Source organism: Protopterus annectens, chromosome 11.part0 (genome assembly GCF_019279795.1).
Source record: "Protopterus annectens isolate FY-2018-M chromosome 11.part0, PAN1.0, whole genome shotgun sequence".
NCBI classification, from domain to species: Eukaryota; Metazoa; Chordata; order Ceratodontiformes; family Protopteridae; genus Protopterus; species Protopterus annectens.
The window spans coordinates 1524057374-1524083103 of record NC_056745.1 but is presented as its reverse complement, the minus strand read 5'-3'; positions in this window follow the sequence as shown (position 1 = coordinate 1524083103).

The following is a 25730-nucleotide window of genomic DNA, read 5'->3' as shown; positions in this document are numbered from 1 at the left end:
AAACAGAAAGGGCTTCCACTCCATTAACTACTAGGTTGTGTGTAACACTAAAGGAATAATCCTGGATGTGTGTGTTGGCAACCCCAGCAGTTAACCATGACAAACATATCGAGCACAAATCTCAGCTCTACCAGAGGTTTTCTACGGGGATATCCCACAGGTCTTTTATTGGGTGATGGTGGGTATGCACTCAAATCATGGCTGATGATGCCCATCAGAAATGCACACGCACCCACCGAAGAATGCTATAATGAGGTAAACACTCAAACAATAAGTGTCATAGAGAGTGTGTTTGGGCTACTGAAGTCACAGTTCCAGTGAATAAATACATCGGGGGGGGGGGCTGCAGTACAATCGCAGTACTTGTGCTGAAATGTTCATGTTTCTGCTATCCCTCACAATATTATCTTGAGAAAACAGCCTCAACAGGAAACCAAGGGGAGCACACATCCCACCACCACTGTCAAGGTCAGTACAGCCACACGCAGGTGAGTACTCAGAGATGGAATCACCAGCTGCTGTGAGTGTAGTTAGACAAAAGTGTGCACAATGTGCCCCCACCCTGGCCAAGATGCAACTGATAGCACACACATGCTGACCTCCTAAGGGGTACAGCTTTCATCCTATGCACATACATACAGTAAAACTGATGCAAGGTAATGCTCATAACCTTTACATACTCATGTAATGGATGTGTACTGTTAGCTTCAGACAGAGTCAGCCCCAAATTAAAACACATGTAAATGCAGGATTATCAAGGTTAAGTGTTGAACCTGGAATTGAAAAATAAATGATTAACAACACAAATGAATGGCAGAGTCTTGCATACTGTTACTTGCTAATGCACCTAAGTAGAAGGTAGGTGAGTTTTACAGCAATGATAACAATATGTGACAGGACTGACATATGTCAAGAGATATCTGGTCTTTATCAACTAATAGGCCTCATGCATCAAAGATACACACAATACAAAAACCTGTAAGAAAGCAGTACAATTTCCAAAAGAGCATCACAAACACATATATACAAAGTGCACAGTCAAGCTATGCACCTTGTGCATCAGAAATAATGTGTATATATCCCCGAATTCAGAAATAAGGATAGTGCACAGTTATCATCATTTGTACAGGGTGTTGTTTTGGGGGGGCAGGATGCCAAGGCTGACACAGAGGTAGTGAATTTGTGAGAGGAAGAAAGACAGGCAGGCAGAAATGTAACTAATTATCAAAAGGCCACTGAGAGAGAATGAGCTGTAAGCCTCACGAATGACCTATGTACCTGTTATGTATGTGTGTCTGTAGGGGCACTCAAGGTGAAATATGAGTTTGAGTGTCTGCAAGACCACAACCAAGCTAAGGGCTATTCCTATGCCCTGGCATGTCAGACATGTGTGAGCCTTGCATGGTAGAGTCAACAGTTCATTGTTAGTGCCCTGACTGTGAGAACTGGCTCTGCCAGGAGTTGCACTGACACAGCCATGCCCATGATTAGATGTGCTGGTGCTACCCGTACATGATTGATGTCTGCTAGACAAGTTGTCCTCATGAGTATGCCCAGGACCATAACCATGGCCTACTATGTCTGGGTTTGGACATATTAACCACTGATGGAGCGGAGGACGTATTGTCACTATGCGAGCTTGATTGGGCATGGCCACATTGGCTAACAGCAGATGATGTTGTCGACCTTTGTCCATGTGGATGCTGCCCCCCCTTCCAGCAAACACTTCATCACAGACACTGCCAGTTCCATTGTGCCATTCATTTGATGCACTGAATCAGCCACATGGTGGAAGCAGTCACACACCCCTCTGCCAAATCTCCAACTCTAAGTTTGTCCTTGGTGACCCTAATGAAATGTGCCTGTGCCTCCATGATGTCCCTAAACAGATATCAAGTGGCATACACTAGGATCACGTGGAGGCTAGACAGCACATCTCCTCTGAGCACCCCTACCAACACTCCTGCATGGCACCTTGCCCACACTTTGACTAATGCCAGAGTCAACTGACACTGAAGCCACAGTAACCAAACTACCCATCAAGCATGTCACCCTCCACCTGTCCAATATCTGAGTGCCCAGTAGAATAGGCATGCATAGGCATACTGACTGTGTCAGACAGAAATGCAGGGGAGGGCTGAATATCAACCTCAGTGCCAGATTCAAACTCTGCATCCCCTTACCCTGCCTTTGTTTGTCCACTATCATCATCATAGGCTACCGTTACTCTGACATTAGATAGGTGGTAAGAGTCCTACATTTTCACTGTCAGGATCACCAGTGATAATAAGCAACATACACAGGAACAAAATTAATACTACACTAAATATTAAAATAATGTATATGATAAACTAACACTGGTCCCATTATCACAGATGGTACAGCAGTACAGACACTCATTATACCCACCTCACACATACAGATAAATGCATATATGTGACAAATGGTTATCAATAAGTCAAAAAACATTGCTTGCTTACCATGTTCAGATGACTCCACACTTTGTAGGGAGGATGATCCTGAAAGAAATAAAGCAAAGGAAGGGCAAAGATTAAACATCACAATGAGAATAACACACAGGGACAGTGAATACACAATTTGTCTGCATGTTCGATAAGATTACTTTTAACTGAAACTTGGCTGACACATCCACTTACAGCCCGTGTCTAATCAACAACTGTCATATATGTCTATTACATTATCAAGAGGTACAGTAAATAAAAATCCCCCATGAAGTATTACTCAAATTTATATATTTTGCTAAACAATCAAATCTAGAGCTTGCCATATGTAAGTTTACCTGGAAGCTGCTCTTGGGACATAGCTGTCCTCCCAGACACATCAGCACCAACATCAAACGCATGTTTTACTACAGTTTTCAAAGATCTGTCTAGACCTTTGACAGTGGACAGAAACCCTTCATTTGGTGTCAGTGGTGGCTTGGTAGAAGCCCCCCCCCCCCCATATCCAGCTGTTCATGAGCACTGCAGCTACTTTCCTCAAGGGCTGATGAAATCATATCTGTGGCCCAATGACACACCTGATCATAAGCCCTGATGCAGCCTCAACTGCATTGGTACTGTTCACTAACTGGTTCCAAATCTATATTCTAGCAGCCGTATCCACACATGGTCTCTCAAACAAAGAGGTACTATGGCACCTGAATGCCTGTACTATTATGTTATTTTCTAAGTCATTTAAAGGAGGTCTATGTGTCTCTGTACACTTGGGATCCATAATCCTATGTGACATAAAACACAGAAGGATACAATATTTAAATACTACCTAAATACAGTCTTGCTTGCATGCACATTTGTCAACATTAAGCACTGGAAGCACACATTTCAGTTATTAATACTGAAGGTTATGTGGTTGTCCCAAGTCACCCTCACACACAAACCAATGTTTCTCCAAACCAAGGAATACCACATTAGTAATGTGTTATATTTCCTATGGAAATGTCAGGATCCCTACACATTTTTAACAGTAAAGCACTTGAAACACAACTTTGTTCTGACAAGACACAAATGATATGTGGCTCCTCACCCCCAAAACAACAAACAAATGAAGGTTTGCACAAACGAAGGAATGGCACATAATTAAATTGGTATATTTGTGTTCCACAGAATTATCAGGATGTGTACACATTTACAACAGAGAAGTCAATTTATGAATGCCAGTCACCTCTCACTGTAACCAACACTCACCTGGAGGTGGCCCTGGGACATCTGAGAAGCATAACACCTGTGCCATTGATGTACATTACATTTCTCTGCAGTAGCATAGAAGATTGTAAAATACAATTTTAGCAATAACACTTGGCATGAAAGCTAATAACCTGTCTATCTGAGAAATGTAAATGCCTGCCAAAAATGCCTATGCCAATAGTGAACTATAAGAAGTGCATAGAGATAAAAGTTACATTTTCTGCTGGATATATAAATTGCTAACATATTACAGAATCTAGAATGTACTTGAATTATACAAGCATATGCAGCAAAATTAGAAGCCTTATCTGCAAATAAATCACCTTCAAAGAAAAAGGAATCTTTTGTTTTGTCCAACTATACAAGTTTCCTCACGTTCAAGTTCCCTAGCTAAATGGTAATGGTTACCTTTATACAGCAGAGATTCAGGCCTCTGAGCATGGTAAAGATGCAAATGAGTTGTGAATTCATTAGAAATGCTGAATACCAAACTGTTGACTTTGTATAATAGATGCAAACATAGTGTAGGCTCTATACAACTGTTAGTTGGTAATGGATTGCAACTGTGAATGATTAGTGGGAGAGAGAAGGAAGACACAATTCAGACTACCTTCCCTACAGTGAGTGCATCCCTCAGGATACACTTAGAAAATGCAGAAGTAACTTTAGCAAGCTTTATAATGTAACTAAACAGCACACATTTCTCATTACTGTTCAATAGTAGACAAACCCCCGGATTCACTATGCCCTGCACAGCATGCATGATTAGTGCAGGAGCTCACACAGGCAATATGTCTGTAGTGCAATCCAGGAACAGCCTGCAGGGGTGTACATGAGAGCTCCAGCACTAATCATGCATGGACTAAGCCCTGGTATGCAAATCACCCCATTTGCAGGAAAAGTCCATGCAAATGAGGTGATTTTGCAATCCAGGAAGCTTTCAATAGTCTGTGCAAGACTAGTGCTATCTGCAGAAATGTACTTAGTAACCAAGTACATTTCTGCATAATACAAAACAGAGCTATGACAGCTCCAAATAAAGGCTGCATATCATTGTGGTAACATGCCAATGGCCAAGTATAAGTCCATTGGCATTGTAAACAATACAAAAAAATGAAAACATCAACTTTAATTTTTTTTTCGCCAATCTCGGCTGTTTAAGCATAGGACAGCAGCGCGCAAACGGGATCAGGGGAAAATAAAAAAATAAACCTAAAATAAGAACCTGGCCAGTGAACAGTGGTTGCTAAGGGGGGAGTCTCAGTGTGACACATGTAACTATGCATTAGCAGGCAATCCTATGCAAATGAGGGGAAGGATAGTGAATCCCAGTTTTCCCTAGCATGTGGGGAAGGATAGTGAATCCCAGTTTTCCCTAGCATGTGAGGCAGGTCCCAACAGTGTAAGAGTATGAATAGCTGAGTGCAAGACTAGGAGGTAGGTGACATCATGGGTGGGTGTGTCAGGCATACTGTAAGTGGATTGGAGCCCTGTGTCTCGGGTTTGCTCCTAGCTTAGCAAAGCTAAGCTAGGGGGTGTGTCCGAACCTGCCTAGCACTCTTTACATTGCCTAACCGGATGTGCGCACTGTGCACTGGGTTTTACAGGAAGAAAAAATAAGTTAAACCAGGAAATAGCAGCAGTGTGCACATTTGAGTACTCTGTTTGCACGGTGCGCACACGGGCTTAAACAGGGAGGCAATGGGAAGGGAAAACAGCAGTAGGAAAGTAATCAAGGGAAACTAGCTTAGCTGCCAGGTGAAATGTATCAGAACCAGCCAATTACACAGGCAGCAGACCAGTCCAGCCCAGAACACTACTATACACTAAGCAAACACCCTCCCCTCTGATTTTTCCCACTCTACACCACCGGTGTAAACAAGTGGGGAACTTTTAACACTCACAACAGCAAAATGTTAGGGGCTGCAATAGCTATCATACAACTTGTGGAACAGGCTGAGGGTGGTGAGAATGTGAATGCTGCCGAGCAACCCACAGTGAGGAGACAGAGAAGAGTGTACAGACCCAGGGTAACCTACCAAGGGCTACATGAGATGGAGATAGTGGAGTGCTATTGGGTGGACAGGGACCTCCTACAGCAAATTGTTGAGCTGCGTCGGCCATGCCTGACACACAGAACTAACAGAGGGGAACCCATCCCAGTGGATATCAAGGTATGTGTAGGCCGAAGAATACTAGCTACAGGTACCTTTCAAAGGCAAACTGGGGATATAATGGGGATCTCACAGGCATCAGCATCCAGGATACTTCAACAGTTCCTGGATGCCATGTCAGCACATGTCGGTGAGCACATATATTTCCCCAACACCCATGAGGCATTGGCTAGCAATATGCATCTCTTCCACCAAACAGCAGAATACCCTGAGGTAGTGGGTGCAATAGACTGCATGCACATATGCATGAAAGCACCACCCGGTGAGCGGGGTAGGGTCTACATCAATCGCAAGGGCTTTCCTTCCATCAACTGCCAGGTCATGTGCCATGCCCAGGACATAATAATGAACATGTGTGCAGACTGCCCTGGAAGCTATCACGATTCCCACATCTGGCATCTGATGCAGCTGTATCAGGGATGTGCCAATGGGGACATCCCACACAGTCACCTAGTGGGGGATGCTGGATGTGCACCGGAGCCGTGGCTGATGACACCCATCAGAAACACACACACACCTGAACAAGAACTCCATAATGAGGCACACGAACAAACAAGAATCACAATAGAGCATGTGTTTGGGATGCTCAAGTCATGGTTCCGGTGTCTGGACACATCAGGTGGAGCCTTGCAGTACTCACCAACTACATGTACCCAAATTGTCCTTATATGTGCCATGCTACACAGTATGATCCTGTAAAAACAGCTGCAGCAGGAACAGCAAGGGGCAGGGCCACACAGCCCCCCACCATTGCCAAGGCCTGCACAGGCACAAGGGACTCACAGGAGTAACAGCCTGAGCCTGTCCCAGTAGGCAGAAGGAGATGTGCCCAGTATGCCCTGGCTTTGGCAAAGAGGCAATGCATAGCACATACACTGACATGGGAGGGACCCAGAGAATAACACATCTCTCTGACTGTCACATACAGTAAAAGGGATGCCAAATGTTACACTACCTGTGCCTAACCATGTGTAGGGAGTGTACTATGTGCATCTGACATAGGCAGCCCTGCAGCACCACCCCCCTCAATACTGGGACATCCACAAGGTAAGTGACTCACATATGCCAGTCAGGGGGGGGGGTCACATAACCAACAACAGTTACAGCCAGCAGGACAGATGTAGACAAACACAAACAAATGCCGCACTATGGCCTCTGAATGAGGCTATGGGTAGCCCTCTCCCAGGCCTACAGAGACAGACTGCAGCAGGCCATGCAGTGGGATGTCAGTTATGAAGACTAGGGAGTGAGAAACTAATATGTAGGCAATTAAAAGCTAAGAACTGTAGTACACTGGTATGCTCCTAGCCAGCAGGATAGGTAAGACTACAGACTGAAATGTAGTACCTGATATACCAGTAAAGTCCTAGCAAATGTGTACAAGTGTCAGGAGTGCCCCCCATCCTATGTAGACAGATAGTAACAGTCAAGTGTGCCCTCCAATCCTGTGTAGAAATGTAGAAATAGTCAGGTGTGCCCCCCATCCTACATAGAAGTATAGTAACAGTCAGGTGTGCCCCCCAAACCTGTGTAGAAATATAGAAATACTCAGGTGTGCCCTCCCCCTCATCCTACATTGAAATATAGTAACAGTCAGGTGTGCCCCCCAAACCTTTGTAGAAATATAGAAATAGTCAGGTGTGCCCTCCCCAATTCTGCATAGTATTCTAATAACAGTCAGGTGTGCCACCCCCACGCCTCTGTATAAATGTAGAAACAGTCAGGTGTGCCGACCCCCGCTATGCAGAAATGTAGTAACAGTCAATGCCAAATGATCGATGGATACCCTGCAGAGGCAGCATGCTACCTGTTGGTGTACAGCACAAAGGTCAGCACTGCAACACAAACTACCTGGACACGATCCACACAGTCAATACAGATGGCCATACTGGGCATGCTCACACATTTAAAGAAATGAAGGCAATGTCAGTCATCAACATACTGAAAGGTCATACTAGACATGCACACACACTTAGAGAAATGAAGGCAATGTCAGTCAACAACATACTGAAAGGTCATATTGGGCATGCTCACACACTTAAACACATGAACTCCATGACTGCAAACACCAGTGGACCAGACATATCTGACAGTTGCAGTTGTTAGTGAAGACACTCATCAGTATGCAGCAGTCATGCCTTGCACACACAGTGGACAGGAATACAGATATATATGTCAGGACAACACACTATAATAAGCCAACGGTAGACGTACATAGATGTGTGGAAGAGGGTGACTGTGACGGGTCTATATTATATTCTCGAAAGCTGACAATGTTGAATCTGACATTGCTGACACGAGAATATCGAATGCTCAGAATCTCGAGCGTGTAAACGGAAATCTCCGTAAAGGGAGATTTCCCTTTACTGCAGTGTAGTGCGGTCTCTGAGTTGGTATATTTAATTCGTGGGGGTGTGGTGGGTGCAGCCCCCAATGTGGGGGGTGCAGGGGGGCTTTCCCCCTTACTTAAACCCATTAGGGTACTTTTTTTTTTTTTGTCTTTTTATAAGGTCGATGTTTGAAGGCATTGACCATATGGTGTCGACCATATGTTGTTTGATGTTTTCAAACATCGATCTTATAATATAGACCCACTGTGACAAGGAGCCACCCAGGCCTATCCCACCCAGGACACAGCCAAAGGGCCCCAAACACATTAGGTGCAGATGTCACTCACTACAGATACCAGCCACCAGTATCTGTCAGCATTACAGACTATGTGGTGTACGTGCCAGCTGTGCAACATGACTGTACAAGGAAGTAGTCATCTAGCAGCTGTATTTACGTACCTGTGACATATGACCCCGTGTGTGCCCGCATGTGGCGTGTCAACCCCAAGATGATGGCCCATTCACACACTGTCCTCTCCATAGCCCTACTATGACAAGCCTGCTGAGGTCATCCAATATGAAATTCACCTTTGGTAGGATTGTAGCCCAGTAATCTCTGTGGCACATCCCAAAACTGCTTAACGCTGTAGTGTAATAAATTAGTTAGGTTGGTGTTCTAATCTCTGACCTGACAAGTGTGTGTGTGTGTGTGTGTGTGTGTGTGTGTGTGTGTGTGTGTGTGTGTGTGTGTGTGTGTGTGTGTGTGTAGAGAGTAATGCTTTTCAGGGTACTCACACTCCTTACAATTCATATACACAACTTTGGTAAGGCTGCTGATGTCACCCACCTAGAAATACACCTCTGGGAAGATCATAGCCCAGTAATCTTCGTAGCATGTCCTGTAACTGCATACTGCTGAAATGTGCTAAAGTACATAGATAGGAGTTCTACCCCCAAACTTGGCAACTGTGTGTGTGTGTGTGTGTGTGTGTGTGTGTGTGTGTGTGTGTGTGTGTGTGTGTGTGTGTGTGTGTGTGTGTGTGTGTGTGTGTCTCTCTGTCTGTTACTGACTGTGGAGAGAGCAATGGTTTTTAGGGTACTCTCACTCCTTACAAGTCATATACTCAACTTTGATAAGGCTGCTGATGTCATCCACGTAGAAACACACCTCTGGGAATGTTATAGCCCAGTAGCCCAGTACTGTCTGTAGTGCATCCTGTAACTGCGTACTGGTGTAGTATAAAAACCTACTCAGATAGGAGTTCTAACCCCAGATGTGGCAACTGTGTGTGTTTGTGTACATGTCTGACTGTGTAGAAAGGAATGTTTTTAGGGTACTCACACTCCTTACAATTCATATATTCAACTCTGGCAACCCAGGTAGAACTACACCTATGTGAAAGGTGTAGCACATCCTGTAACTGCGTACTGCTGTAGTATGAAAAAGTAGCTAGGTAAGTGTTCTAACCCCAGACTTGGCAACTGTCTGTCTGTGAGTGTTTGTGTGCATGTCTGTCTATCTCTGACTATGTAGAGAGCAATGCTTTTTAGGGTACTCACACCCCTTACAATTCATATACTCAACTTTGTCAAGGCTGCTGATGTCACCCACCTAGAAATACACCTCTTGGAAGGTAGTAGCACAGTAATCTCTGTAGCACGTCCTGTAACTGCGTACTGCTGTAGTGTAATATAGAACCATGGCAGTTTTGGATCTTTTGTGTGTGTTTCAATGTTTGTGTATGGAGCAATGCATTATAGGCTAGTCACACTTGGTACATTTCAAATGGCCTACTTTGGCAATCCTGCTGATGTCATTCATTGTGAAATACACCTTTGGGGAAGGCATTCTCTAGTAATCCTCATGGTGTGTCCTATAACAGCTCTATGCTGTACTGTGATATAGACCTGTGTTAGGGGTTCTATACTCACACATGTTGGTTGTGGACATTTTGTGTGTGTGTCACTGTGTGTAGGTAGCAATGCATTTTAGGCTAGTTACACACAGTACATTTCAAATGCCCTAGAGTGACAATCCTGCTGATGTCACTCATTCTGAAATACACCTTAGGGGAAAGAGTACTCCAGTAATGTCTGTGGCATGTACTACAACTATATAGTGCTGTAATATAATAAACTAGTTAGATAGAGGTTCTACTCACAGACATGGTGTGTGTGCTTGTAACTCATATCCTGTGTAGAGGGGGTTGTGAGTGTGTGGCCACTGTGGAATGGATTTTGCATATTTCTTATATGGTCGGCCTACTATATGTCACAATGTCCACCATATAGGGATAACATATGTGAAATAGCTGAGAGGCTGGGGTGCAAAGCCATACCCATACATGTGGCATCAAGAGCAGGCAATCACAGTTAGCAACCCCAGTATTACCCAGACCACGCTCCCAACCAATGTCTCATACACACACATATGCCCAGGCAACAGCCAATATGTGGGTAGTACACTGCACATTGACCTCTGAATATTACTATGGAATGATAGCATTTGGCTACAGAGGGCATGTCACCCTGTCCATCTGTCCAATATGCACATACATGCAGACAGTGCACCTCCCCCATGTCCCCCAATAGTCACCTGCACCACCTGTGGTGCCATCACATGTGACCCACAATGGACATATTATGCCTGACAACATGCCCTGTATGGACAGATGCCACTGACACCGGGAAATGTTGTTAGCATGCTATCAATGTAGGTGCAGAGTAAACCTGATGGCCATTAACATTTCCTGCCACAGGTGGGCAAGACTGGCACATCTGATGATAATCTGTGTCCACAACATGGGCCAGACACTCCAGGTAAAGTTCCACATGTCACTGTACATGCATATGGGAGGTGTGCATGTCCCAGACACCGTCCATGTCATGGGCTAAGGAACACATACATGGCAAGTGATACACCACATTGGCCACACACAATAGTCACCCAGATGACTGGATGGGGGGATACAATACCCACCTGTGGGGGCAAATGCAGAAACTACAGCCCTGAGCCACAATGCAGACCATTGTCATGTTGCTTGATGCCAAGGTATACCCATCGCCTACCCTTGTATAGCCTGCTGGCACAGTCGACCACCACACACCCATGCAGACATGTAGCAATGCATGTCAGTACTGGCACCCTGTGTGTTTGTGTGTGTGTGTGTGTGTGTGTGTGTGTGTGTGTGTGTGTGTGTGTGTGTGTGTGTGTGTTGTATGTTGTCTATGCTCACATCTACACTCACTACAACCCTCATGGGCATACTGAAGCATGATGTCTGATGTCAGACACCTCCTCATACCCTTTGCCCACACAACCTCTGTATGACCCGTGTGGTGTATGCAATACCTGCACAGTGGTGTCTTGTGGCAATCCCACTACTGATGAGTTGTACATCTGGCCCTGCCAAGTGTGTCAATGTGTGTGTGTGTCCCTGTGAAAGTGTGGCTGTGTTGATGCTGACACCTGCTCATGCGGATAGGCATGTGTACGCCACCTACCGTATAGCTACCATATCCCTGTTGCAGATGTCACTCACCATCACATATATGTTCTGAGTGCTCTACAGCAAGTAACCCATGTGGCGCATCCAATTATTGCATAGACCTGTGATAGCACTACATAGTTGTCAAGGGTTTGAGACCCTGTGCTGGTAGGTGTGTGACACTAAAATGCTTCAGTTTTACTCTCCCACCCCTCCCTGACATGTCTTTGCCTCTGTCTGCCTTTCCCACTCTCACTCCCTCTCTGGTGGATGTGGACACTTACACCTGCTTTGCTTAGGCAGCAGCATGTGTATTTTAAGTGATGCTCATGATCATCTGATGGCCTCTGCATGAATTGCAGCCCTTCCCTAGCTGATTGCATGTGAAACAGATGTGGTAACATTCCCATAGCCAATTGAATGGAAACACACTCCAATATCTAGGAACATCATTGTGGTGTTGGTCTTATCATTCACTGTGAGCAGGAACTAGATTTGTCGTTTGGCAAACAGCATCTCAGATGGATTGGAGATGTGGAAAGAAGGCAACAAACAGGATGAGGATGTGACTGACCTGACTACAGACTGTAAGTGCTACTATACTGCATTTGGAGTAATGTAGGTTTAACACTGTTTGTGTGGATATGGCTGTCGTACATGTCTCAATACCTGCCATTTCAGTTCCATGTTTATGGAGAAACCCCATCTGCAGGGTCATCTGCAGACTGGGCAGTGTTGTGCCTTTGGTTTCATGTATTACCCACAGAGCATCTATCTGTGGAATGCAGAAGGTAGTGTGAGGATTGCAGTCTGTATAAGGTGAAAGATGTGATAGTTACTGACATCATATCCCTCATAGGACATATGTTGCAACAAACCCTGTTACTACAGTAAATGTATGAGGTTATCACAGCAACATGTCAATATTGGCCCTGTGTATGTGCTTCCAGCCACACCTCTGTCAACCTGTACATATGTCGTGCATGAAGTGGTGCATATGTGCTGTACACCATAATTAGTGTCATCGTATCTGATAACAAGCCAGTGATATATCTGACTGCTACACATTATGTACAGTAGGGTTAATATTTCCTGACATAACCTGGACATTCTGTGGATGTTTGTACCGTACTGAGGTCTGTGTACTTATGGTGAATGTCGACAGTGTGTGTAATGTTAATATGTACTTCAGCCTGTGTACAGACTGTGGTATATGTCATTGTTCTAGTTCCCCTCCTATCTGATGTTACATGCTGCTCCACTGTATGGTGCTGTATTTCTGTACATGTTTTTAGGGCCATAAACACACATGTCCCATACCACAGACAGCCATCAGACCAAACTGTGTAGCAGCCCAGTATATGTAGGGTCAGTCTGTGAGTGGCACATATGCAGATGGTGTAGCACAGATAGTCCATATACTGTAATACTATGCTAGCTTACCATATGTGTCTGTGTTCACATTGGTTGTGGTTTTGCACTTTCACACAGGTGTATCTTACCCTGTGCTGTGACATGCCTGTTGAGCCTGATATGTATGCAGGTACATGTGCATTCCCCCATAGGAGATGTAGGCCAGTTTTGAACCAGTCTGCCTGTAGCCTGCACAGTGCAATGTTACATGCCTAGCAGCTTACTGTACTTAGTCAGTGAGATGTCATGTGCAGATACTTGCCAGATGTACTGCTGCCGGTCCTCCCTTAACAATCATGTATGTCAAACAGAAAAGTGGGATGTTGTACAGATGTATGTCAATATCTAGCTAGTAGTATGTGGCCATGACACCCCTGTAAAAGCAGTCAATATGTGACAGGCCAGACAGGGGTGTGTGAATGCATAACCTATGGTTGCAAATGTATACCAGTCGTCGTGTTATACCCATCTACATGGCTGTCTACATCCATATTGTCAGGCATGGTGCACATGTTTTGCACTAAGGGCTTATGTGTATACCTCTGGACTGTACAGCGTGTGTCAGACTTTCCACATATATTGGCCATTATCTCTGCTGCAGTCCACAGGGGCATTACGTGCTAGCAGCGGTACTTTACAATGATGTCCTTAGGATGTCTGTCAGTAGCCAAAAGCACACATGTTATTAGCAGATGTGACCTCCCATGCACACCATGTCTGTGAAGAAAATCCCAATGACAGTAGCAATAGTCTACTAATATATCTGCTATACATACCTGACATCCCCTTGCACTACGACTTTGAGACTATATGGTGGAAACAGATGTACATATACATATCTAGATAGCCATATATAGATATATATATATATACACACACATATATATATATATATATATATATATGTGATTACGCATGTGTAGTAGTAGTACTTCCAATTACCATTGTCATGGCAATCACCCACTATAAATACCTACATCATGTGCAAATCCTATGACCAGGACCTGACACTACATGGCCACAAGATGTTAACAGTAAGCCATGCCACCTGTATAATGTGAGGCTGGTATCAATAACATATACAGTACAGTCTGGCTGCCATAATGAATGTACAATGTTGAAACAATAAAACATTCCTAAGATACATATACACAGAGACAGGTATGCAGACACGTATATATGTCTAAAGATATATATATATATATATATATATATATATATATATATATATATATATATATATATACATATATCTATATATATATATATATATATATATATATATATATATATATGTATATATATATATATATATATATATATATATATATATATATATATATAAATATATATCATTGACTTTTACTGAGGACAGGACCTGGACAGTTTGTGGTTGTGTGTACAGTACTGTGGTCTGTGTACATAGGGCAGGAGTCTGTAACCTTCAGTAATGTCTGCCCCCCCCCCACCAAAGTAAAGTCATTGGGAGCCACAACAGCTATTTGACCCCTAAAATGAAGATAACACAGCATATAACATTTCAAATATTGTTATACTAAATATGACAGAATTAAGTGTATCAGAGCAATACCTAACATCCGTCCATAATTGTGTTCCTGTGTTGGACCTGGTTGATCTCTGTGTGTGTTTGTGTGTGGGTGTGGGTGGGAGGTGTGTTACAGTGGCCATTAATCCTCAGAGGTACAGGGAGCCACTACAGCAGGTTGTAAGAGCTGCATGTGGCTCCAGAGCTAACCCCTGAGTTAGGAATTTGATGACAATTTGTGTATTGTGCATATGTACCTTGGGCAGTGCACAGACTGTGGTAGATGTAATTGTTTCTTGCCCTGCACTTTGTGATCTTACATGCTGATCCAGTGTATGGTACACTATTTGCTCACATGTCTGTAGGGCCAGGCACATGTGTCCCATATCACAGACAGTCAATGGACCTCACTGTGCCATGACCAGTATATGTACGGTTACTGTGTGAGTGGTACATACGAGGATGGTGTTTATCAGATGGTCATTATAGTGTCATATTAAGCTTGTGTATTACTTGCCGAGGCTGCTAATTGCAAGTATATGTGTATTCCCCCACAGAAAATGTAGTCCACTGTTGTGGCAGTCTGCCTGCATTTTGCACAGTGGTTTTTGACATGCCTAGCAGCCTAGTGTAATTACTCAGTGTGCTGTTGTGTCCAGTTATTTGCAGGACATACTGCTGCCAGGCCACCATAACTGTTGTGCATCTCTGACGTCTGCTGTACAGATGTATCTCACTATCTACTGGGAAGTATTTGGCCATGTGACCTCTGCACCACCAGGTATTGTGTCAGGACAGACTGGCGTGTGTGTGTGCATACACTGTGTGAGCATATGTACTCCAGTATTGTTGTGATATACCCATGTACATGGCTAGTAACATCCACATTGGGAGGCATGGTCCACATATCTTGCATGACGGGGAAATGTGTACACATCTGGACTGACCACAGAGTGCCAGACTGTCCACATATATTGGTCATATCCCTGCTATAGTCCATAGGAGCAGTACTGTGCTGCAGTGGTACCATACATTGCTTCCCTAGGATGTCTGTATGTAGGCAATGGTGCACATGTCTACAGCAGATTTGACCTCGCACACCAAACATGCCTGTTAAGACAACCCCTATTACAGTTGCAACAGTCTACAGATATACTTGCAATACATCCATGACATCACCTTGCACTAAGAAGTTTGGGCTGAGGCTGATGAGGGTCAGCTCCACCCCATGTCCTGGACATATGGTATACATATATGTGTACATATTTATCCACATATCTATAGAGATATATGCACATATACATATCCACATACATATAGGGACATATACATATCCACATACATATATGGAGATATGTATGCACAGATGTATACACATACACACTCACATATATACATATACACAGCAATGACTGCAACAATTGCCTAATCTTCTGATGTCATTCAAAGGGAATCCAGCATCTGTGTGCCAGGGGTGACATGACTGACAAACCAGGATGCATTGCCAGAGATGCTCTGCACCTTTTGCCCATGGAATTCAGGTTGCTGCCTAAAGTTCTTGCCACCCCCATAGAGATGGGAGCTGGAAGATCAACTGATGAATCCTACAATAAAGCACATCCACTCCTGCATGTATTGTGTCATCCCAAATACAACCTAGATGTTCTTGTCCACAAATATGAAGCCAGTCTGGTGATCCCCTGCCATAAACAAAATATACAACAGAAGGAAGAAAATGTTGAAGGCAAAAGGATAATCCCATGATGTAAACAACTCCCTAACCAGCCTCAGTAAGGAGCTGAGATCCCTCATTAAATCCTTCAAAGCTATTTATGTGACTAACTTTGAAAACTATTCCAAAGTCAACCACAAGCTATTCTATACTTATGTCCATATTTGACATGGCAATGCTCAGAAGTGCTATGAGGTACAACAAAATGGCATTAAAATAAACTGATGCCAAGGATTTACCCAATATCCTGGCAGATCGATTTAGTGACACATTCCCCCCTGATGACATCCCAGGCTGTGCACTACATGAACTACAACATGAACCAGCACCACACCTAACTGTCATGTTTCATCATTGCCTCACCTCAGGCTTGTGTCCAATGAGTGGCACACAGCTGCAGTTATCCCACTCCACAAGGGGGGATACACCTTGGATCATGGGAAATATGGGCCCATCAGTCTGACAAGCCTGATCTGCAAGGGCATGGAATGCATTATCATGGAACTTATAAACTAAGACATTGGCCAATCTCAAACACTGGCCTTCACCCAATTTGGCCTGGTAGAGGGCCGATCTTGTCACCTGAACCTGATTTAATTCTTTGGATCAGCCTCCGGAGCTGTGGAAGAGGGTAAGGTGGACCACACAGCCTATCCGGACCTTGGCAAGCCCTTCAACACCATCCCCCACTCTGGAAACATAGACTAACCTACTAAGCCAGAAATAAAGTCCTATGCCACTCAATGGGTTACCACATGGCTTACTGACAGAACCCAGACTGTAGAAGTAGGCGACTATAATTCCAGCTCTAGATGAGTGACACGTGGAGTACTTCAGGGTTCAGTCTTGGGACTGCTGTTGTTTGGCATCTACCTCTCTGAAGTACAGGCCAACACTATGGGACTCTGGCTAACAAATGTCATGAATCACTGTGACCTGGGAGCCATTACTGAATCCCCACATTATGTGGATATTCTACAAAACGACTTTGCAGACACAGATGGTTGTTGCCAGAGCCATGGTTTCAAGCTTACTGCCAAGGAATCTATAGTTATCCCCTTTGGGAAATACCATGTACTCATAATTTATCACATATGTGCAAGTACACTAAATACCAAATGTGTGATGACAGACCTACAGACACAGATGGACAGTGCTCTCACCTTGAATAACATTGCCATAACAGTGAGGAAATCCTTCTATGTGGCACACATCATCACTAAGGGCTTTCTATCAACAGTAAAGGAGGTAAATGTCCCACTGTACTCATCCCTCATCACATACATTATAGAGTACTACCACCATTTTGTATGTGCCTCACGAGACATTTGCAACAGATGGAAGGCCGCAGGAATACCCCACTAAACAGATCACAGGAATAAAGCAGATGCCCTATGCTGACCATCTTGAAAACATTCAGCTATACTCTGTGGCATAATATGTACTTAGAGGCAATCTCTGCTTAACATGCAAGGCCATGTCAAACCCTGTGTAATGGCATCTGTCATAAGTGTATGTAATGCCATGTCCAATAGATCCATCTATGTGCTGTCATTACAGTAGCAAGTGGTGTGAGTGTCATGTCTGAAATGAACTAGTATATGAGACCTGCACAGCACTGTTATCTGTGTGAATGTGTTACATGCAGGGGTAGTACCCAGGGTGCATGCTGTCACACTGGCATGTAGTGTAACATGGTGGCAATACCATTGACAGTGCTGTCCCAGGCAAGGTTAAAATGCTAAAAGTACTAATGACAAGCACACCTGCAGACATAGCTGGACTCTGTGGCCTCACTGTGGTGTTCCTGGGGTGTGGGCTGTGTCAGCATATATATCTCCTACTGGAAAATGGCCAGACATGTAGAATGTAACTGTGGAGTATCATCTGTAAAGCATATGTTATTGAGGGCTTACAACATGTAGTGACGGCATACATATTGTTGTCAAACATCCATCTGTCGACACAGTCATCCAAATGCATAGCTACTTGCCAAACTGATGTCTGTCAGTCCCTCTACAGATGTGCAGATGACATTTATCCAGCTGGAAAACATACAGACAACCTATGCTTGATTTACACTGACATGTATGCCCAGATGAGTACTAACTGGCACATATAGGAGACAGCACCCTGTATGGACAACATGCCATGGGTACCTACACTACACTACCACAGTCAACAGAACATGGTTGGGTACAGGTCTCCATCACAGACAGTAATCATGTGTTGTAATGCATGTTGCATACATGTCAACTGGATCACCTCAGTGGCCATGTGCAGAGGTCACCCAGATGATTGGCTGATGCATGTCACTATCACCCTGAAAGTCACCAACATGGTGTGTATCAATAGATTGCCTGCTGGCACATGGCATGATACTGATGTAAACACACCCCCTACACAACCCATGTCTCCATGGACAATAGCCAGGTACACAGGTATGACCACCTGCAGCAAAGCACCACAGTGCCGACACATGTGTACATGTGCATTATTGATGATAGCAGTGTATGTGTGTTAGTATACCTGTAGTTGGGAATTCCATGACAGCCTTCACAAAGACCTCAACAGACATTGACATAGTCAGATGTTGCTGCAGCTGTATTGGACATGACATGTACCCTGTTACTCTCCTCTCCCTAATGGTTACATAAGCCTTGCAGTACCAGCACAACAGTGTTGTAAAAATGGGTTGATAGGCATGGGAAACTCACTGAGGTCTGTCAAGTGTGTGTATGTGTGCATGTCTGCATATCTGTAGGGTACACCATTCTGAGGCCACATATTCCTATTACACTACACATTTCCACAAAGTAGTAAAGATACTGTTGTTGCTGCCCATAGGTGAGGCATGGTGATGCAACACCCTACTATGCCTGTGGCATGTGCATTACATGTATATCCCTGTAGTACCACTGTTGTGATATACAATGGGTTGTATTGCAGTTGTGGCCAATGTGTGATAGTGGGTATATCAGAGTGTCACCATGGGTTGCAGTGTGCACAATAACCAATGAGGGATGTGGGTCCTGTGTACACTGTTGTCACACCATGGTGCACCCAGTATATGTTGCATGTACCACTTTGTTGACCAATGGCACCATCAACCATACAGGTAAGTGACACCGCAATACAGGCCAGTTACACATGTGCTGTGTGCAACCTACCTGTAACACATTGGACACATGGCCTAATTAGTTATCACCAATAGGCCCAGGTCTCTTGGATGTGTGTCTGCCTGTTATTTGTCTGTCAATGTGTGTATGATGTTATGTCACACTATGTATTATCCATATACAGCCATTACATCACCCATTACCATACTGTACATGTCTGTGTACGTTCTGCAAGTAACATGTAAGCTGGTGCACACCTCACCCTACACTTTGTGTGGTGTGTGCAATGAAAGCCACACAGTCATTAGCACTACATACCTAGGTAGGGGTCTAGTTAGAGTGTTGCCAAGTAAGAGTGTGCATGTATGTGGATGGGTCTACATAAGGTTGCAGATTATACATGTTCCAGCGGGCCACTTGTCTATGTGGTACAGGCACTAACTGTTATAGAAACCTGCGACATTTGTGCAACTGTACTCCAGATATGTCACAGCCATGGTGTCACCACAGTGTTATAACCCTTGTGGAATCTGACTGCAGACCCTCCTCCTGCTGACACATGTACACCTACAACACATATGGATAACATTATGGAGATCACAATCATCCACTGTTACTAACAGCCGACATGCATCGTAGCTGGATGTCTACACTACCTGACTTATATGCAATACACATTACTGCTAACAACATACTCCAGTACATTGCTGCACTGTGTGCATCAGAACCATACTAGCCTGTCCCTGCATCTATGTTATGGATGACAGGGATGTGGCACAGGTATCATCATATGCACAGGGTGTGTTGCTGGTTTGCCAGAGGCCGAGGGTGGTCCATACAGTTGACATCATGTGTGTGGGTGAGGGATTGAATTATTGGAATGGGGCATACTGATGTGGTGTATGTCGGTATGGTGTTGGCCTAGGTGTGTGCATAGTGTGTGGGTATGCATGCACACAGTTCTCACATGTGGCTGCCCTATACAGGTATTTTTGGACAGCTACAGACCATATCTGGCAGGGTCGGCCATGGACACAGTGACTGCGCCTGCCAGGGTTCCATGGGCACATGTAGGTACAGACCTTGAGGTGCTACTTTCCCCTTATGATGACAGTTGTCTACTGGAATCATGTCCCGCATGGGACTGGCCAGGGCCATGTGCACGAGGCCTGCTTTGGTGTGGTGTTGACAGCACCCCCAGTGAGCTGCTGGGGCTACTACTTCCACTACGGAGTGGCTTGGCATCCTTGCATGTCCACATCAACTGCCAGATGTTGGTGTATTTGGCCTATGTCCACATGGCTGTTGCACCACTCCCACCAGGTGTTCTAGCACAGACATACCACAGTCGAGGAGGCCCACCATCTCACCCCACCATCTATCCATGATCTCGTTGTGCTCATGGAGGGCAGCAGCAAGTTCAAGGATGTTGTCACTTGTATATGAGTAAGCAGGCTTCTGCAGTCTCAGGCCCTGTTTAGTGTACATTTCCATATGTGCCTGTGCCTACATGATAGCCTGAAACATGTGCCTGGTGGTACCAGTTTTGATGCCTCTGCCAGGGGCAGGATGAACAGTGGCCCTACCACAAGCACCCTAGCACATCTGCCTATGTGGTGGCCTGCCAGACATCTGGCTATGCCTGCTGTGGACAAACACAGCTGGCATTGTCACCACACTACCCTGTGCATTGCCCCCTGTGCATTGCCACTAGCCACCAACTGTCCCTCAACTATGGCCACTGGTGATGGGGTATGTATAGGCACAGAAACTGTGAGTGGAGTGGGGTGACTAAGAGGGGGATGTCAACTGTTGGTACTGTGTCGACCCCTGACAAATCCACCTGTGCCTCAAGCATAGTCTCATCATTGTCAGTGTCTGCATGCACACCAACATAAGGTAGCCTGCAGGAGGGACCCTGACCCACCTCACCACATGTGGGGGGGAAATTGAAATGTACTTTAAGACCTGTCCAGCATTGCATAACAATACACACACACACACACACACACACACACACACACACACACACACACACTCCACCTTAATACCTACCTGTCTGTGATGCTACAGACAGTCCCATGTTTATTTCCATATGTTGCCCATCATACATCACACCTGGTGACATACACTCATTAATGCCACTCATTAACATCTCATTCCTCTAAATGCCTACAAACATGACCACAACACAAGACCTGTTACTCCAACAGGTCCATGCCCTGAGTGTAGTACTTTGTACATAGCCTCACTGCTATCATTCATTGTTCACCCTGTGTATGCTGGGATTTTGTGAGCTTAGCCCCTATATGTGAGGTGCTGATACATTCCCTCCATAACATCACACACTGTACTGTCATGTGTACGTGTTGCTCAGTACATGTCTGACATGCTGCACAATCAACCTATCATGTGACAGCTGTGATATATGCATACACTCCCTGCTGTTGTCTAGTAATTCCACAATGCATCTGTAGTGCTGCCTACATGGGTTGTCGTTCACCTCCCTGCTGTATGCGATATTGAGGGTATACCTGGCATCTACTTCCTCTCCCATTGCATGTTCCATTCTACAGACCTTAGTAGAGTATCAGCTGTCCTGTGATTACATATCAGACAAGTATTCTTGTTTTGTCTTGTGTCAGTCTGTGCCCATGTACTGCAAAGGGAAGTACTGCCATATGACAAACTCCACAGTCACACCTGTGTATACATGGCCACCCACACAACCACACACACATGCACACAGACATCCTACATGCAGCAGCCTCCCTCCACTACACCATGTTGAACCTACAGAGGAAATGAACACACACACACAGACACACACACAAACACACACACACACACACACACACACACACACACACACACACACACACACACACACACACACACACACACACACACACACACACACACACACACACTCCACCTTAATACCTACCTGTCTGTGATGCTACAGACAGTCCCATGTTTATTTCCATATGTTGCCCATCATACATCACACCTGGTGACATACACTCATTAATGCCACTCATTAACATCTCATTCCTCTAAATGCCTACAAACATGACCACAACACAAGACCTGTTACTCCAACAGGTCCATGCCCTGAGTGTAGTACTTTGTACATAGCCTCACTGCTATCATTAATTGTTCACCCTGTGTATGCTGGGATTTTGTGAGCTTAGCCCCTATATGTGAGGTGCTGATACATTCCCTCCATAACATCACACACTGTACTGTCATGTGTACGTGTTGCTCAGTACATGTCTGACATGCTGCACAATCAACCTATCATGTGACAGCTGTGATATATGCATACACTCCCTGCTGTTGTCTAGTAATTCCACAATGCATCTGTAGTGCTGCCTACATGGGTTGTCGTTCACCTCCCTGCTGTATGCGATATTGAGGGTATACCTGGCATCTACTTCCTCTCCCATTGCATGTTCCATTCTACAGACCTTAGTAGAGTATCAGCTGTCCTGTGATTACATATCAGACAAGTATTCTTGTTTTGTCTTGTGTCAGTCTGTGCCCATGTACTGCAAAGGGAAGTACTGCCGTATGACAAACTCCACAGTCACACCTGTGTATACATGGCCACCCACACAACCACACACACATGCACACAGACATCCTACATGCAGCAGCCTCCCTCCACTACACCATATCGAACCTACAGAGGAAATGAACACACACACACAGACACACACGCACACACACAAACACACACACACACACACACACACACACACACACACACACACACACACACACACACACACACACACACACACACACACACACGGACATGCACATGCACACACACACATGCGTGCACACACACACACACACACACACACACACACACACACACACACACACACACACACACACACACACAAACAAGTGAGGTTGCACAATGATAGTACACACAGTTCTCCCATTACACAACTGGCAACATGCATAACATATGGTATACAACAGCATGCAGTGCAGCTATAGTCAATCCATGCTAGCAACAGTATGCATGTGTGTGAGGTATGGCCTGTGTTAGTAGGTGATACCCCTTCCCCTGGGGAACACTGCACCCATGTACACAGTATTGCTGTGCACCTGTTATGCACCCCGCCATGTACTGTGCACCAAAACTCACAGGTGTACATCCCATTGCTGCATGTGTAGTACTGTGCCAGTTATGTCAGCTGTAATGCTCACAGCCCCTATGTTTTCCAGCAAAACATACCTGGGATGATGTGTGGTCAGATGTCAGTTGTGAATGCTTGTTGTGTGATTTACAGCTGTCAACATTAGCAGACCATGTATGAACAGTCCAATAGTATTACACTGGCAACTTCCCAATCATACCATGGCTATGGGGAGTCTACACACTCTTATTGATGTGATGCACCATTCCTTGATCTGCCATGGGACAACATCACTACATATTTTAACAGTACATTACCCTGATATGTGCCATATGTCCTGTACATCCACATGCAGTGTCTACTAAAGGTGTTAGGTGTGCAGATGATGACTGCATTGCATACAGTCCTGTGTGTCCCTATGTATGCACACGATTATCATGACATGTTGCTGCACCCATTGCTATGTGTACTACAGCAGTCACTATTCCTGCAAGGGGTATACTAGCATGGCCCATCTACATTTGCTTGTGTATGATCAGTCTGCCTACACATGTTCCCCAACTGTACATGATTGCAAGGTCTACTCATATGCACACCCCTTGGTGTTCACACACTGCTGTCACTATTTCTGTGGGTGTAGAGTTACGTTTGGCACAGTTACTGACCCTGTCTGTGTGTAAATACAGCCATTCTTACCATCCTTATGGCTCCCTGCTGCAGTGCACTGGAGTGTCATGCTGACAACCCCTCTCCACCTTCAGCCTTTTCGCAGATGCTTGACAGGTATGGGCTACACATGTGTGTCAGTTTGCAGTGCACCATACACTGCACCACATGTGTTACAGCCAAATCCCAGCTAATAATGTGGACCACACTAATACATTATGTCATACTGTACATCTGTAACAGTTGCCATTGTAATACTGATATATAATCTGATGGTGCACTGTACAAGGGTGATGTTTCATAGGTGTCCCTACTGCAGGCTGCATGTGCCACCATTATGTTAATCCTTGTGGACAAACTTCACAATGACAGGACGTTAGTTATCTCGCAGCCATCTGACATACCTTTCCAATACCCCATCATGGTCACCACTGTGATGCAGTGCATTTCATAGCAACAATATGTGAACATGTACAGCATGAATTCAGGGTAGGTGTGATAGATGTGTGCATGGCATACACCATAGCCATTACATGCCCTGTGTATTTGCAAGCATCAATAGAAACGATACTCACCAGCCACAGGCTGCTGCCTTGGTGGTATCCCGGAATGACCTGCATAAGAGTGTGAGAGATGCAATGTTAGTGGCCACAGCTGTGACATAGCAACAGAGTGGGTGCAGCATTACACTACATCAATGGTACAAGTCCACAATACTAGCAGTTATGCACATCTGTTCATTACTACTATGCAGCAAACAATATATATGACATGTCAGATATGCATGCTCTACATGGCAGAAGTACAGATAGCTATGAAGAGGATGAGGAATGGAAAGGCTGTTGGTCCAGATGACATACCTGTGGTTGCTTGGGGGTGTTTACGAGACATGGCAGTGACATGTTTATCCAGGTTGTTTGATAGAATCTTGGAATGTGAGAGGATGCCTGATGAGTGGATGGAAAGTGTTTTGGTACTTAATGTTAAGAATAAGGGTGATGTGCAGAGCAGTAGTAACTACAGAGGAGTAATATTGACCATTCACAGCATGAAATTATGGGACAGAGTAGTGGAAGCTGGTTTAAGAAGGGAGGTGATGAAGGGAGGTGATTATTAGTGATCAAAAGTATGGTTTCTTGCCAAGAAAGAACACTACAGATGCAATGTTTGCTCTGAGAGTGTTGATGTAGATGTACAGGGAAGGTCAGAATGAGTTGAATTGTGTCTTTGTGGACTTAGAGAAAGCATATGACAGGGTGCCTATGGAGGGGTTGTGGTATTGTGTGAGGACATCAGAAGTGGTCGAGAAATATGTTAGAGTGGTACAGCATATGTACAAGGGTAGTGTGACAGCATTGAGATCTGCAGTGGGAGTGACAGATGCCTTTCCGGTGGAGG